This window comes from Harpia harpyja, chromosome 5, assembly GCF_026419915.1.
Source record: "Harpia harpyja isolate bHarHar1 chromosome 5, bHarHar1 primary haplotype, whole genome shotgun sequence".
Classification (NCBI taxonomy): Eukaryota; Metazoa; Chordata; class Aves; order Accipitriformes; family Accipitridae; genus Harpia; species Harpia harpyja.
Window position 1 is genome coordinate 30,225,759 of NC_068944.1, and position 14,130 is coordinate 30,239,888.

At 36.7% G+C, this 14,130-nt stretch overlaps 1 long non-coding RNA gene across 1 annotated transcript; it reads left to right on the forward strand.

The window, feature by feature from the left end:
- The first annotated feature begins 2,185 nt into the window (after positions 1 to 2,185).
- Positions 2,186 to 7,193, forward strand: LOC128142531 (uncharacterized). The gene is made up of 3 exons (XR_008235443.1): positions 2,186 to 2,466; positions 5,220 to 5,459; positions 7,108 to 7,193. It is a non-coding gene; the product is annotated as an uncharacterized LOC128142531 (long non-coding RNA).
- The last annotated feature ends 6,937 nt before the right edge of the window (positions 7,194 to 14,130 follow it).

The following is a 14,130-nucleotide window of genomic DNA, read 5'->3' on the forward strand; positions in this document are numbered from 1 at the left end:
CTTTATAGGAGATAGTTTATGAATGAGTTCGACAATTTGACTATTATTATAATATTTTTATTGCCCCTTAGCTGCATTGAGAAAAGGGTTACTTTCTTATGAAAGTCTACACCTAGAATCTGTACATTGTTCTAACATTTTCCAGAATTCAAAGCATTCATTCAGAATACTGTGTCTTTCACAATGTGCCAAAAATCTTAATCCGCAGAAAATTCAAACTTCACTATAGGAATGTATTAACTGTGTTAGAGTTTGAAGAGAAGCATCCATAGTGTGATGTACCGATACAGTGATACAGCTTACTGGTTTGTCAGATGATTCGAAACAGCATGGTAAACAATTAAAAACTGAACCATTTTGCTTTTGGTCAGAACATCTTGAAATTAAATCTGCCATTTAAATTTGCCTGACAGAGAATCTAAATCTGTGGGCAAAATTGTATCAGACTAAAACCCTTGTATATACCTACATATATGCATTATATTTGTTTATGTATTTACTTATATATAATGGAAACTACATTTTCTGAAGAAAAACTTTTTCTGAGCATAAATTCCTTGCCAACTGTCAAATCCCTTGGCTTTCCATATTCAATATAGAAAACATATACAGTATATTTTTAAAGAATAGCAGTTGTAGCAAGTGTTTGCTTTAAATTACACAAAGAGTGGCCAGAACCAAAGGTTTACTCAATTTAATTTCTTCATAAAGAGAGGTCACTGACATCAGTGTTTCTAACACTCAGTACCTGTACATGCTTAGCCCATGGACAAATGAGAAAGGAATTTAGTGAAATGAATACACAATATGTTTAAATTATAATAGGAACCACACCTTGCTTGCAAGTGGTTTTAGGTGTCTATAGACTGAAGACTGAAAAACAAAATCCTAGAGTAATTGTGCAAAGGATGAAATACACAATCTGCAGTTGAAAGTTGAATGTGAAAAGGGGCAAAAATCCACTATGTTTGAAAATATTCCAAAATACTTCCCAAAAGAATACAGACTATTTAGAATTCCACTATAAGATTGGACAGAATTATTCTTTTACAGTAAATTTAAGCAAGGCTGAACAGTTCTACTTAGAGTTTATATCAATAAATTATACCATGAATTATTTTACCATGTAATGAGTTTCACGTATTTGAAATAAGTGAAAAAATTTAATGTGGGTATAAGAAAGGTTAATGCCATTTAAAGAAATTGAAAAATAAAGGTAATGTGATCTAAATGAGATATTCAACTGAAAGCTAAAATATATTAAGTAGTGGATATCTCATAATCCAAATATGGGTTTGATAGCAGCATAAGTATTTAAACACTGTGTAATTTTAGTAACTTTCTTCATATAATTACTGACAAATTAACTGCAGTATACAGGATTGACAACAAATGAATATTTCATAACTGATTACAAGTATAAAAAGAATTTACTCCTGGAAAGTTGTTGTGATAGTTTTTTTAATGAATACTTGACATTATTAAAATTGTAATTATTTCTTTAATTTCACATTGGAGTTGTATCCGGCGTTTGGCAGCAATACAAAAATAAGTGATCTCTGACTTGAGGATCTTATATACTATGACAATAGGGCAAAGTGGAGAAAGGATAAGAACAGATAAGTTGATAAAGCTCTTTGGAAGTCTAAGATGACTGTCTCTAGTTGATATCCTAAAAATAACCATTAATCCTGAGAATAAGAGGGAAATGCTTTTCTCCACCTGCACTGGGCTTTACCTCTTATATCTGAAAGGGAACTGGAGGATGCTTTTGTTCTCATAATTTCATTCAGTGTTTTAAGTGATTTATTTAGTGATTTAAATTATGCTATTAGCTGTCAGCTGCATAAAATCATCCTTAGACTCCAACCCCTCCAGTTTTATCATCCCTCTTTTTTGAGCTCCAGCCATGTTTCTGACCATCAGACAACTAAACCCACAGCTTTAAAGAAACACTGAGATTTTCAGGGAAACTTGGTATTCTGTTATGACAGCTGGCATTTTAAGGAAAATACCAAATATCAGGAAACTTATGATAAAAATCATGAGAGTTGACAATGCTGCCATCTAGCCTTTGAAATGTAATCAACAGGAGAGATCTGATACAAAGAATTGAGTCTCTGAATGTTTCCAATAGCTCCCTAATTAACAGGCATCTAAGAGGACTCCTTTCTGTGAAGTCACGGCAGCTTGACCATGGACAATGAGTCCTCTGACATCATTCTCAAGAGCAAGACTGTATATACGTTAAGCTAGTGACATCATATACTCAGATGTCCAAATGCTGCGTACATGGGACATTGCTGTGAAACCCCTCATTATAAAAATTAAAAAGCCAGCAAGCTTCTGCGTGCTATCCTTTAAGGAAGGATTATGATCTCTGCAGTACATCATATACTCTCACGGCTGGCTTCCTCTGTAAGTTGAGCTGCTGTTATGAAAAGCTAAAATTAAAAGACTTACAAGGTAAAGAATCATTTATTCTATGTCTAATTATATTCCTCTCATTAGTATTTCTTTGGTTTAAGCCACAAGTTTGAGATCTTTTGTACTACCTAAGAAGATCAAAGAGCAATCATCTTCCAATGTATATAGGTAGGATTGGTTGTGGGTTTTGTTTTAAATGCTGTATTTTTAGATGTATTTTGTGCACACACTCAAATCTTTGTATGAGATATATCATTCTTATATGTATTAATACGTGTAGACTGTTACTACTTACATTTGAAATGCTAATTTGTTTTTTCTGTTCTTGTTTTAAAACTAGCATTTGACATTGTTTTGTTCTAGCCTGTTTCACAGTAATTGATTTTGTGTTCACTTGTTAATTGGTTTAGTTGTTACTTTATTGATATTCATGGATTTGCTGATGTCCCGAGGAGGATGTGTTTTCACTGGTAGTCACTAATTGCACAGTGTTAAGGATTCATAAGCTTGCAACTTCTTCATAAAGCAATCAACACATTTTATTAACTTCCTGAGTGTCTGCTCTGCTCCCTGAATCATAGCATTTGTGATCCTGCTCTTAGCTTAAAACAGGTGCCATGTTTGTATAACAAGAAACTCCTTGAAATGAACACATATTTTACTTTTAAAAGAGTAATTTCTTGGAGACAAATTGCTGTAATTATTATTATTTATTTCTACAACAGAAGCACTGGAAGCATCAAAATCGGAGATACATAGTGTTAGGCGCAGAACAAGAGAATAAAAGACACTCAAAGCACCAAAGAGCCTACAGAGTAAAGGTTAGATGGTTCCTAACCGTATTAGTCATGCGAGGAGCTTAGAAAGCAAGCAAGCAGAAGTGCCACCCACACCAGCATAGCTTTGCAAAAGCAATGCATACCTTCTGCTTAGGAACTCCCCTTCCTGGCTGCTTCTTCCTGATGTGAGCAGAAGAAACAAGGAAAGAGAGATGTCAGAGATGCTGGATGCCTCAGCTGGTGACCGCCACACATGGACAGAAACGGTTAGCACCATCTGGTGTCAGTCCTTTAGGGAAGTGGGTGAGTAGGAGCTGTGGTGTGTCCTATTACCCCATAGATCCTGTTACCCCCTAGGCCAGACCTTGCTGAGGGTCTCAGCAGAGGCTGGACAACAGCCTCTTCCTCTCACAGCCTGAAAACCAGGAGCAAAATGAAACCTGCCCTGATACTGAGGCCTCAAAGCTTTTAAAGTTTCTACAGCTGTGCTGTGAAAGGAAATACAAAAATCAGGAGACCAGGCACAGATTCCTTAGCCTTGTTTTCCCCTCTTTTCAATTCCTTTAGTTTTCATCCTTACATCTTTTATCTTTTCCTCACAAAGCCAGTGCAGCTGTCTTTTATCCTTTTGTAATCCACTTAACAAGAGAAAATTTAGGTTATATTGTCTTAATAATGTTGCCTGTAGCATTCCCAGATCCTTGCCCTCCGCCAGTGGATTTTTATATTGTTCCCCATTGCTCTCTTTGTCTAAATAAAATCTGACTGAGCTATATGGCTGTATACTCCCAGCTTCTCTCTCCAGCTTTCTTGGTGATAAATTCACAAATAAGTACCACATACTTAGTTATTGCCCACCTAGAATTACCACAGGTATACATACACAGTAGTATAAATATATTTATTTTATGCATATGAGAGAGTTCACCTGGCTCAAGCTCTCCCTTTAGCACAACCAGCCTTTCTCTTCAACGATTAGCTGTTGTTTGTATGTTGCTGCTCTCTCTGCCTCAGGTCTGGAGGGATCCATCTTCCTCTGCAGACCTGGAGTGAAAAGAGGTAAAATGGGCTGCCTGGAGCTCAGACCTATCCCTACTCACATGGCAGGTTCAGCTGTACGTGGCATGGCAGTCATGAGCTACAGAGGCCTAGCTGACAAAAACAGGATAAAATTCTGTGGCTGCCTGAATCCAGATAATTGAGACTCATATTACTAGCATGTATTTTTTACCTTATCAAGTATTCATGTAGGTGTGTGTCATACACCTGTCCGGACAGACACCTGAGCAGGAAGACAGGCAAGCAATCATATTCAAAACCAACTCTACAGAATAATGAGATTCAGTCAATACATTGATCACATATGAAATCTAGCTCTCCAGATAATTTCCCAGCAAGTGGTGCTTGGTTGTGGTTTTTTGTTTGTTTGTTTTGTTATTGCTGTGATATTTTTGGGGGTTTTTTTTGGCAAGACTATTTTTACCTGTTTCACTAAACCCATGCTTTCTATAGGGAAGCACATGTGGATATTTTGTACATGTCACCTTTGTAGACAGACAAATCACATTCCCCTTTCTGTGTGTTCTCCAATCATTTCTTTGCCATTCAGTCTCCCACCATTCCTTTATCTGACAAATCCTGTATCTCTTCTCATTTAAATCCCACTTCAAAACACCTTCTGAGAAGAAAATGTCACTGCTTGTCCACCACTGGAAGGAAAGAGTTGGTCAGACGAAATGTATCACTGAGAGAAAAGATGTTATTTTCCCAACTTTTTTTAGAAAAGGATTTCTAAGGAAAAAAAAAAATCTTTTGTTATTACTTAGAAACATCATCATAGTCTGATCGTCCAGCCTTTATGTTGTCTGGATTAAATAATACACTACTGGCATGGAGGCTGTTACTCTCTGCTTTATTCCATGTACTGACAAACCCAGTAGAAAAATAAAAGTAGTTTATACCCTTCAGTCCCTGTTGTAAATTATAAACTCTGTGTTCCATCTATTTTTTTAGCTGTACTTCCAACCTGAATATGAAGCTGCATACCTATGTTGGCACTGGAATAGGAAAACGCAGCAGTTCACTGTCCTTCCTCTGAATCACCCCTGTTTCATCTGAGCACGGCTGAGAGCATGATGTTGATGAAATGATGTTCCTGCAAAGGATGGGGTTTTTTTGCTTGGGACTTTGATAGGAATCTGAATACCATGGTCATTACACTCTTCATGGCAACATTTCTAAGACTTCATAAAGGTGCTCACATCCATTTTAAATTCATTAAAAAGTTGAATTGCCTTTGCATTTCTGAAAAAATTTGGTTTACATTCAGAAACAACTAGTGTCTTCCAATCTGGTATGGCTTTGTGCATGGAAAAATTGCTTCATACTCTTTATTTAACTTGCAGGCTTATTGTGAAGCTTAATTAGTGAGGCACATTGAGATCCTTAGGCAAAAGATGTTCTCTATCACACCTGCATAGACATTAATACCTTTAAAAGCAGCTAATTTGTACAGCCAAAGCAGTTATTTACTTCATGCTATTTCACAGGCTGCTGAAATCAATCCTTCAGTTAGAAAATGAAAGCAGAAGAGATTTCAGCCATACATTTATGACCTAACCTTACATGATTTTTTTTCTCTTTCGTACAGATGCACAACTAATCTCACCAAAGCAACTATTTATCCTCCCATCATTTCAGTTCTGCAAAGCTGATGAGTTTTGGCAGCATTTGGTTTTGAATGGTTTATAGCCCTTCAGTATGATTAATTTTAGCTCAGGCACAGAAAAAACAGGGAAAAAAACCTCTTCACTTTAATAACCACATGGAAATACTAGCAAATGTCTCTTGATAGAACAGTTATTTTTTAATAAAATAATGAATGGACAAATGTATATTAACTTTCTGAAATACACTGTAAGGTAGGGAAATGCAAAAATAAATAAATAAATAAATAAAAGAAAATAAATGAAAAGTGAGAATATGAGGAACACAAAGACAAGTCATTTTCTAAAAATGATGAAAAAAGACCAGAAGCACAAAAGCACAATGTACCCTCTTTAGAAAAGCAAAGGGTTTCTTACAAGTGAATCGTAACATGTTTTCTAGTTCCCAGCTTCTTATTTTTTGTCTTTCTGCAGATCAGGAGCTTCTCTTAAGCAGTGCAGCATGTTTCTTAAATGAGAGATTGTTCCTTGTACCATCTTCTCTCACATTTAGAACTGTGCAAGACCCCATTGCAGCTACAGGCATTGTTTACCTGTAAGATGAGCACTGGGCAGATTCTGAAAGCTGTCTTCCCTGCCCCCCTCCCCCCCTTCACCCCTCAGCCTCTCTTTTTTAATGGGATTTAGCAATGTAAAGAAAGAGAAAGGCACCATGTGACAAGACAGTTGTTCATGAACGGTTCACATGGGCTCTGCAAGTTGCCAAATTTCCAGGAACTCCAGAGTGGGAGGTTGCACATTTTGGGTAGAACACAAAACTCACTGAAGTTATTTGGAAAAATGGACATTGACTGAGCCATTTTGTATCAACCACTACATTAAGGAATTTTGTTGGACCAGTAAAAATGTTCCTGTGCAAAGTCAACATTACAATCCTCATTTGACTGTGATCAAGTACAATCCTATCCTGATAGTCTGCTAGCAAACCCACTCAGTCTCCAGGAAAATATTTTAATGAGTTTCTGATGATAGGGCGTAGAAATGGGTTGGCAAAAAATGTTTGAGCATGATTTATTTTTTAATTTCTATTTAAATCATTCCATAGCCCCACCAATTCCCCCCAGACTGCTAAAAATCAATGAGCCAGGGACTCCACAGCCCATTGGCAAGTGCCCGTCATTCTTCAGAACTTCAGAACAAGCAGGGTGATTAATCCATTTAAATTTACTGTACAGGAAATATTGGAGGTGGCAGATGCTTTCCTCAATTGTGATTTACATTGAGAAGAAAATTAAAACCCTCACCGTAACAATTAACTGACTGCTCCACTAAAACCAGTGTCATCTCTGGCTTTTTTTCTTGTGGAAAATGTGACTATAAATGCTTCCAGCTTTCATGACATGAAGAGGTGAGGGGCTGGGGGTTTTGTTTTGTTTTTCCCTTGTTTTATTTCTTTATTTTTTAATTATTAATGGCATTCAGTTGCTTGTTTTGGGTTATGATTTTTAGGGTAGGGAACCACTAGGGAATGCTGCTTTAGAAAGTGATTAATCTGTAGTCATTAAAACACTTCACAGACACTGCAGCAAAACTGTCAGTATCTCTTCATTAGCTCCAAGATAGGGAGCTTTATATAAGTACATCTAAAGCTCAGCTGTAACATGCTCCTCAGGGTATATTAACAGTGCAGGATTTTACAACATTTCAGGACTAATTTCCTGCTTATTCAGATACTTTTTCATCACAGAGAATTTACACAGCTACAGACATCTGTCTTAATAACACTCAGAATGTTAATGTGGGTCTTGAGGACATTAGGTGATTGAAACTGTAGCTAGTCAATTGTCCCCGTCATTTTGACATGATCGAAAGAGAATCTTTCATGGCTTTGCAAGATTTACTGAGTTGATTTGTTTTTACTCTGTAAATTATACTCCTGTTTTTTTTCCTAAAACTATGGGCTGTATGTAAGACTTGTAAGATGTGAGGTAACAGTTTGAGGAGGAAGACCCATTACATGAGATGATGTAAGTTTATGATACTGAACCTTGTGAACTTTCTCTTCCACCACTATAAATCCCACAAAGCCACACATTAATGGCACTCATTAGCAAATGATCAGAATAGGATGTATGTAGGTAAAGCCATATTTTGCTTGACCTTTTCTCCATGCTTTTATAATCTGCCCAACCTTAGCAAGAGATAAAAACAAATGATTTCTCAGCATTACCAGTATGTATTTTTCACAAACAGTCACTGTATTCTTAAGCCAGGGGATTCTCAAACTTTTCATAGTGTGGGCTGCAAAGCAAGGAAGGCAATCACATCATGAGTTATGCCATCCCATTACAAGTTTCTGAACTGAAGGTATCTGTGCTGAGGTGAAATGTCAATATGCTTGACTTGTTTTTGCTTTTCTCTAGGAATTTCCTTATAGCCACTTTTGGAAGCAAGATACCGAGCTATGAAGCTTAGGACTGAACCAGTATATATAATCTTATGCTGATGGACAAGTATAGGAAATAAGTCCTGACACAGCTGCAGAATCAGTCTTGTGCATAACTGGTGTAAGTAACCATATGTGACACTTTATAAGATATAGATGAACTGATTAATTGTATTTCAAGTATAGTAAACATGTCCTTCTTCCCACCACATAGACCCTACTTACACAGGAAAAAATGTGGGAAAGCACATATCTGATAATATAACAAAGGCTTAGAATGTGCATCTTGAGCACTGGTTTTGGAAGACAGTTTTTCAGAGGTCTTGGGATCAGCATTGAAATCCCTCATTTTTTTAACTCCTGTGACCAGGCAGTCAAAGAACTGCTACCACCACTGTTGCCTGCTGCTTGCTTTTTCTTCCATGAGTTTAAAAGCAGCAGCAAGCTGAAAAAAAAAAAAAAAAAAATCCCACTCCTTTGGATCACAAATATGCCACAGAGAAACTTGATTAACTACATCTTCTGCCCAAAGCTCAGTTGAGGAGCTGAAGAATGACAAAAGCTATAGAAATGGGTGACATTCTTCAGCTCTGCAACTTGCTTGTTCTTTTATTTGCAGTTTTACAATGTGTCTGAGACAATTGCAGTAACTGCTTCTGAGGACCCAGGCTTCACGCCTCAGTATTCACCTAGTTTTGCAAACAGGTGGGATTCTCTTTGCTAAGGTATGGGTAAAAAGGAAAATAGAGAGGAAACATCACGGGATTGACCTGACTGTAAAATCCTGTTCTAATAATTATATCATAAGGAAGATATTTATAGTAGCTCCTTTTATTAATGAAGCAGGAACTATTGTGTATCTGCTGCTCCTTGCATTTCATGCATAATCAAATGAGAATAGTATGTACTCCTTTGGAAAACCTCAACAAATACTTGTAAATGTTTCAGAAGCCCATTCTGAAATCTACAAATATGGAAGGAATATTTATCCTTTTTTTTTTTCCTCAGGAAGAAAAGCTAAATTTTTTCACTTTTTTAAATTTTTTTTTTTAAATCTCCACTAATTGTTACTATGCATGTTTTATAAATGGGAAAACAAATACAGAATGGGAAAATGGTCAGAATTACAGAAATGAGAATGTGGAAGAAACTATAAAGTTTCCTAGCTCCCTGTTTCTACAGCTTGTTGCCTCTCACAATAATTAGCTGCACAAACAATTGCATTTGCATATCGTACTTTCTTATGTTTATTAAAGTCACTTTTTTTTACTCATTGTGCATGAGGAAAGGCCATTAGCAGTTGATAAACATGGTTGTTCTGCTGCTTAGACCTTCACTGTAGTTTCCCTGTAAGCTGATAATGAAAGTTCCTGCCATAGAATCTACATTTTACGAGGAATAAACACTTTCATTCAAAAGAAAGATATCTGTTTGCATGGACTTTCCTCACAGTAGGCAAAAAGGACTTTGCACCCAATTTTTCTACATGCAGGAACATCAGCAGGGAGCCGGAAGTTTGGGAGGCAAAAACTCTGCATAGAGCTGAACTTATGCTCTAAGAGGAACAAGATGATTTACGTGGAAGAATGGAGAGACTTACACCCCCATCAGAGCAAAGAGAAATTTGGAAAAGGCTGTGACCTCCAAGCCACAACTTTTTCTCTGGTCTCCTGGGGTACTGTTGCCTTGAACTGCTGCTGTTCAGGGTAGATAGCCAAGTCACACTCCAACTTACAACATTTTTACTCACAAGTGTGCGGGTCCTTTTTTTTCTTCTTGTAATCTAAGACTGGTAATAAGTTTGATGTAATCTCATTTCACCCCTCAAATAACAAGTCCAATATGCTGTCAATATCTTATCCAGACTTACTGCATTCATGTAGATTTGGATTTTATATTAATATTCAATTCGATTTATACTGTGGTTTACCTGCCTTCCCTTTTAAGTATATGGTAACCTGTAGGTCCTTTGGATGACTTTGTCATGAAAGAAATTATTTTCTAAATAAAAATGGATCGCTTTCCATAAAAAGCAGCTGGAAATTTCAGCTTCTTTGATGACCATAAGACTTGTTTTTAAATTATGTCCATAGTTATTGGAATGATTCTTAATTTCTGAAACAATACTGTTAAGATTAAATAACTTTCTTAAACACAAATAACAACACTAAGGCTTATTCTACTATCAATTTATATGAGATTAAAAAGGATATGGACCTTTCTCGTGAAGTGTTGTGTCAAGACCATGGGCAGTGTGCTGCCGAGCTTGCAAGATAAGACAAAATGTAGGTAGGCAGCAAATCTACAGTGAGACAGAACATGAGGACAGGAGCCATAATAAGATTATAATAATTATAATAAAGGTTATCTGTTATGGTATGTTTTAACCTGATGGTTCTACATCATTGTAAACTTTTAAAATAGGTATCAGCAGTCCCCATTGCCCTTTTGCCTAGCTATTATCAGTTGGCTGTTTCCAAATCCTGTGGGTCTCAGGATGGGAATTGAAAGACAAGAGGTTAATGGCTTTATGCACTAATTCAAGGAGTGCACTCTATTTGTAAAAGTGCTAAGACTCCTGTGGCAGAAACTGTCAAGTGAACAGTTTGGGCTACTATCACTGATGGAGTAGAAATGTCAAAGAGCAACTCATTAGAGTCAGAGAACATATAGGTAGGGATACTCAGAGCTTTGAAAAGCGTGAAAGTTAAGAGCAAGTAGATGAACTAGATGTGATGGAAAAAAAGAAGAGTCGGTGAAAGGATGTAAGGAAGAGTGATCAGTGAAAAAGAAGATGACCTTGCACATAGCAAAGAGTGAACAGAGATTGTACACCATCATTCTGCTAAGGTTAGTGTGATCAATTTTGATTCTGAAACAGTCTTCAAAAAGGTTTTTATACATACACATTTTCAGAATCATAGAAATATTGTCTAGAAGGACATTTAACAGTCATCTAAGCACCCTCCCACTTGAATCAGGACTACATTCAATACTAGATTGGGTCAGCTGTTGTTTTGTCTAGTGGAGTCTTGGAAGGACCTCTATGGGCAATCTTTCTCTACTGCCCTAACTTTATAATGAAGCTTTTCCTAATGTCAGCCGAAAGATCCCAAGCCCTAACTTGCAAACGTTGACTTTTGTTTTATCATCTGCCACTAATGAAAATAGCTTGGCTCAGTCCGCTGGGCTGTGGCTTTTCTGTGTTCACCCCTGAACACCTAAGAAATGCTATTGCACTTATCTTTCATTGCCTGTCCTTGATTTCACTTCATGTATGCTCTCTCTTTGCAATTTAGTTCTTTAAGAATTTCCTGCTTAGCCTTCTGTAAAAATGTCTTATCTTTCTGTAGAACAGGATACTTTGTTCCTGAGTGCTGATAATTAGTATTATTTTTTTAAAACCAGCAGGCATCCAAAGCAATTCTTCTCCTCTTCATGGTCTCCCAGGGGATCCTGCCAGCAATTTACTGAAGTCTGTGGTCCTGAAGACTAGAGTCCTTACTCTGTTGCTTAACCTCTCAATCTCAGAACCTGGGTTAGAGATTCTTCTCCCATCATCTGGTGCAGGCAGGCAAAGTGAACCATGGGCTATGTGTTAGAAAAACTGGGTTCCCAGTTCTGTGTTTAAGTGGCAGTAAATGAAAAAGGAAGGGCCCAAATTTTGATGAACAGATAAAGATCCATGCATTTGTTTTTTATGAAGGGAGCTATACTTATTTGCAAATTTGCAAAAATTTTAATTGAAATATTTTTATGAATATTAAGCAATGGTTGACATGTAACTTGGTATCTATTAAATATACAGCCCAACTTGATAGACAATGATAAAGATTCTTACTTCTGTGAAAAGACAATTAATTGTTAAAGTCTTAAAGCTTGCACTAGTGAGCCAAAATAGTATATTTGCTTTCATGTGACATTGTAACTGCTACCTCTTTACCAAAGCTCACTTCTCATTGAATTATGTAATATCCCGGATGTTTACCAGTGTACCTGCCAGTGGTGATCCCAGTGTAAATGACCGTTAGAGGACCTGTATAATGCCATGTTATGCTCTCCCCTATGAAAAGCTATAGTATAAAACATGGAGTGATCAGACTATGCTTCTTTTTTGAGGCAGCAAAGTGGAACATGGACCATGTTTGATCAGATTCTGCTTTTGTTGCAAACCTAGTACCTGAGCATACTGTAGTATCTATCTTATTGCAGCTGAAGCTCTAAAATCTGTCATTTTAAACAAAGGTCTTCTGATGTGCCGATAAAGTTAGTCTCCATCTTCTTCTGTTCAGTAATCCAGAAAATTTACACTCTTGTAAACAAGAATAAACACTTTTGTATATTCTTGGTCTTTTCAGCAAGTATTTTAAGTCACTTGAACTAGCTGTACACTTCCTGAAATGTGCATAGGCTGAGGACAAGCTCCAAAAGAACATAGGCACCAAGAAGTGAAATTTAGGCTGGATAAGGGATGCAGAATTACTCTAAGATAACAGGTAAGAAAACTCCTTTATCTGCTTGGAAGTTCTAACCATGAAATCTTGTCCAAAAAAACTTATACCAGGCAAGACTACTGGTACAGATGGACTACAGTTGTTGGGGCTGAACAATCCTCCTTCCTCTAGCAGGGCAGGATTTTTGCTTGCTCTGTTTCTTGTCCCGTGATTCCTGCATTCATATCTGGACAGTGGCCAAGCTCCAATAAAAGGGATAACTTGTGTATGATCTAGCTGATAACTTGATGGTTAGAGTTCTTTCTTAGGAATGGGATGGGCTCTTGGGCTGATAAAATGAACTCATCTCTATTTTCTTGGGCAAATGTTCTAACCATTCTGTTATTACACAGAAAAGAGGAAAGATAGCACTGTCCTTTCAATTAAAGGAGTGCTACGTATCCAGCTACATATCATGTTTCTCAAGGCAAAGTGTCAGGCTGTAAAATGCCTAATGGCCATAAAGTTACCACACTAAAGGCTGTACTGAGGAGATCCAGAATCCAAAAGAATTGTTCAGCTTGTTGGTCCTGCCAGTCCCAGACATGGGAACCAATCTCTGTAATGTGACTTCCACTTTGGTGCTTAAATTGGAATAAACTGTTTCACAGTGACTGGGTCCCATTCCTAATCTGGTGCTAAGTGAATATATCAGTAAATTACCACTTGATGGATAGACACCACATTAAGGTTATAAGATTTCCATGAGCATCCTTAAGCATGTTGCTAAATTGTTCTAATTTTTTAAATCCGAAAGCTGAGTTTCTACATTTAGACTGATTCTAAGGGCCAAGGGAGTTGTTTTGTTTATAATAAACCATAATAAACCAGAGCCATTGCATTGAATGTTGTAAACGTACATAAGGAACATTAGGCTTTATGCAATATAGTAAAAATTCTTATTAAACATTGAGAGAAATTACTGGAAGAGATTAGTGGATATTGCAAACTAATGACTTCACGTTTAGGTTTTTCTTAAATTAAATCTGCCTTTGAATTATATTCTTATGAAGCCACTTTAAAATATGAAAATATTATAGTATTTTTTAAGTTAGTTTAACACATCTGAAACATTCCAAATTAAGGGCCTTATTCTCAACTACACTGAGGCCACTTTACGTTGTTGTGGCATCAATTACAGTTACGTGCATTTCAAAGCCCCTGTGCACTTGTGAAGAGGTATAAAGAGGACTTAATGTAAATGAGAATTCAGTCATAATCTTTTGGGATGAGTTGAACTGATCATTTATAAATCAGAATAATTAACAAAAATACACCTTTGCTTTCTTCATGTCAATCCTTTAATTCTAAACTATGGA